Genomic DNA, 3,917 nt, shown 5'->3' with positions numbered 1-3,917 from the left:
CTTCAGTTTTCATTGTCTGAATCAAAAGGCCATAATTTTCATTTTTATCTACCCCAATCACCTCTGTCTCAACCTACTTTTTGTTTTGTCTTTTAAGACTTTATATTTTTAGAGGAATTTAGGTTCACAGCAAAATCAAGTGGAAGGTACAGAAATTTCCCGCATTTTCCTTGTTCTCACACCTCGCTCATTATCAACATCTCCCACCAGAGGGGGACATTTTTTAAGGTTCATTCTTGTACATTCTGTGAGTTTGGACAAATGTATAATGACATGTATCCACCATTATTCTATCAGAACACTTTACCACCCCCACAATTCTCTGCCAGATTGTTGTCTTTTTACTGTCTCCGCAGTTTTTCCCTTTTTCTCTCTTTTTTTTCTTTTCTCTTTTCCTCTTGCCTCAGAGACCATTAGTCTATGGTATGGAAGTTTTTCCCTTTTCTAGAATGTCATATAGTTGGAATCACATCAGGCAGCCTTATCAGATTGACTTCTTTCACTTAGTAATACGAATTTCAATTTCCTCCACATCTTTTCATGACTTGATAGCTTACTTCTTTTTAGTGCTGAGTAATATTCCATCGTCTGGATGTACCACAGTTTATCCATTCAGTTCCTGAGGGATACCTTGCTTACACATTTTGGCAATTACAAATAAAACTGGAAACATTTGTGTGGACATAAGTTTTCAAATCCTTTGGATAAATCTGAACCTGTTTTTTAAGCAGTGAGAAAACATCTTGTTTCAAAAGCCAGCTGACTGACACTGCCCCTCCTAAGCTGCTGATTTGGGTTTGGTGGCTTAGGCCATGCTTTACTGGGCACTTGACAAGTGGTTCTTCATCTCAAGGCCCATCAGAATACCTGCAGGGGTTGTTAAAGCAGATTGCTGGGCTCCACCCCAGACTCAGACTCAGTAGGGGTGGAGTGGGGCCCAAGAATTGTAATTTCTAACAAGTTCTCAGTGCCAGAACTGCAGGTCCACGGACCACACTTTGAGAACCACTCTTCCTGACAACATGTATAATAAGCACTAGAAAAGAACTGAAACGTGTTGGTTTTCTAAAAGATTTTTAGGGGAAAAAATGAACATAAGGTACATGTGACAGTAAAGCCACAGCGTGATGCTCGTCCAGTGCCAGTTGTTTGGAGTTGAGTGATTTGAAAGTCTGCTTCCATACTGCCTTCTGAGATGCAGAGAAATGGTCTTGGCATTTCGAGAGGATATTAAACAATGCTCCTAACTTAGAGCTTAATATTTTTGTTTTCTTGGAGACAGGGTCTCACTGTCACCCAGGCTGGAGTGCTTACTGCAGCCTTGAACTCCTGGGCTCAAGTAATCCTACCGTCTCAGCCCCGCCAGTAGCTGGGAGTACAGGCGTATGCCAGTGTGGCTAATTTTTTAAAACTTTTTGTAGAGGCCGAGTGTGATGGTTCACAACTGTAATCCCAAGCACTTGGGAGACTGAGGCAGGAGGATCACTTGGACCTGGGAGGTTGAGGCTATAGTGAGCCATGAAAATTGTGCTGCTGCACTCCAGCCCGGATGAGAGACAGAGACAGGGTCTCACTATATTACCTAGGCTGGTCTTAAACTCCTGGCCTCAAGGGATCCTCCCACTTCAGCCTCCCAAAGTGCTGGGATCACAGCTGTGAACCACTGCACACAGCCTGGAGCTTAATATTTAGTATAAGGAAGGAACTGAATGATGTTTCTTTGGAGATTTCATTTCATTATCTTGCTATTTCTTTTTACTAAATTGGGGACTGTGTTTATCTTTGTAATCCATCATTTGTTTTGCTTCTTAATCTTTTTGTTTGTTTGTTTGTTTTTCTTGAGACAGAGTCTCACTCTTGTTGCCCAGGCTGGAGTGCAATGGCATGATCTCGGCTCTCTGCAACCTCTGCCTCCCGGATTCAAGCAATTCTCCTGCCTCAGCCTCCCAAGTAGCTGGGATTGCAGGCGCCCGCCACTATGTTATTATTATTTTTTGTAGAGATGGGGTTTCACTATGTTGGCCAGGCTGGTCTCTAACTCCTGACCTCAGGTGATCCACCCACCTCGGCCTCCCAAAGTGCTGGGATTACAGATGTGATCCACTGTACCCGGCCTCTTCTTAATCTTTTTTAACCCTTCATTATCACACCTGCTGGAATTTTGTTTCTGTTTTCATATCCAACTTACTGTGAAAAGTTTTTTCCTAAGAGTATATCCACCCTAAAAAATAGGCTGGGCATGGCGGCTCACACCTGTAATTTCAACACTTTGAGAGGCCAAAGCAGGAGGATCCCTTGAGGCCAGGAGTTCAAGACCAGTCTTGTAAACATAGTGAGAGCCCCATCTCCCCAAAAAAATTTAAAATGGGTGGGAGTGGGAGGGAAAAAACAATTTGCTTTAGCTCAGATCAGCTTAGCATAATGGTATGTACCTGTGGTCCTAGCTACACAAACTTGAGCCCTGGAGGTGGAGGCTACAGTGAGCTGTGATTGTGTTCCCCGAACAAACCATGGGTAGGGCTGCTTATTCTCATGGCCTAGTGACAAGATGCAGATGAACTGGGAAATAAGGGAGTTTATTTCCATAACTGAGTACAGGGAAAAGGCCTGGAAAATATTGCCAGACCAACTCAAAATTTTCCAGAGCTTATACACCTTCTAAGCTATATGTCTACGTGTAAGTATGAATTCATCTAAAGACATAAGTGATTAACTTCTAATCATTAAGATCTGAGTCCTGAAGACCTTCTGTAGCCTCAGTAAATTTACTTAATCTAAATGGATCCAAGTACTGGGGTGATTACCCTTGTCTTGTCTCTTGCTAAATCATGAAGCTTTGGGGAATTTCTTCAGATCCCTCAATAAACTTTGTGGAAGTCTGGGGAGTTTCTTCAGCCCCCAATACAGCTTGTTTAATCCTAAATGGGTCCTGTTAAGAATTCCTTCATTACTGGGGGCGGTGGCTCACGCCTGCAATCCCAGCACTTTGGCGGGCTGAGGTGGGTGGATCGCAAGGTCAAGAGATCGAGACCATCTTGGCCAACATGGTGAACCCCATCTCTACTAAAAATACAAAAATTAGCTGGGTGTGGTGGCTCGTGCCTGTAGTCCCAGCTAGTCGGGAGGCTGAGGCAGGAGAATTGCTTGAACCTGGGGGTCGGAGGTTGCAGTGAGCCAAGAATGCACCACTGCACTCCAGCCTGGGCAACAGAGCAAGACTCTGTCTCCAAGGAAAAAAAAAAAAAAAAATTATTTCATTATCTTGTCATGCTTTAAGGCCTAGGAAGGGCCTGGGCAAAACTTTTTTTTTGAGACCAGATTTTCCCTCTTGTTACCCAGGCTGGAGTGCAGTGGTGGTGCGATCTCGGCTCACTGCAACCTCCACCTCCCAGGTTCAAGCAATTCTCCTGCTTCAGCCTCCCTAGTAGCTAGGAATACAGGCATGTGCCACCACGTCCAGCTAATTTTGTATATTTAGTACAGAGAGGGTTTTCCCATGTTGGTCAGGCTGGTCTCTAACTCCCAAAGTGCTGGGATTACAGGTGTGAGCCCTGGGGAAAACTCTTGATGAGCTTTTGCTACTTTTCAGCCTTTGTATAACGGGATTGGCTCTCTCAGCTTTTAATAGTTAACTTCACCACTCAGTGCTCAAATAGTTGTTACAGAGGCCTGTGTTAGTGAGACCTGGCCTGCCACAATTTCACGACTGCACTGCAGCCTGGAGAACAGAGCAAGACTGTCTCTTAAAATAATTAAGTAAAAATAAAAATTTAAAGTCTCTAAAACATTTCCCAAGTTGTAGCTTCCCAGATTACACTGGTTTCTTCGAGTTTTCCAACATGAAAAACAGTTTCAACAACAGTCTGGAATGCCCCATTTATGTTTAAGAAATAGGACTAGCTTCTCTTTATAGTTTT

Source organism: Aotus nancymaae, unplaced genomic scaffold (genome assembly GCF_030222135.1).
Source record: "Aotus nancymaae isolate 86718 unplaced genomic scaffold, 86718_ANA_hifiasm-v0.15.2.pri h1tg000089l, whole genome shotgun sequence".
Lineage (NCBI taxonomy): Eukaryota > Metazoa > Chordata > Mammalia > Primates > Aotidae > Aotus > Aotus nancymaae.
The sequence above is the reverse complement of the archived record's forward strand: the minus strand, read 5'-3'. Positions refer to the sequence as shown.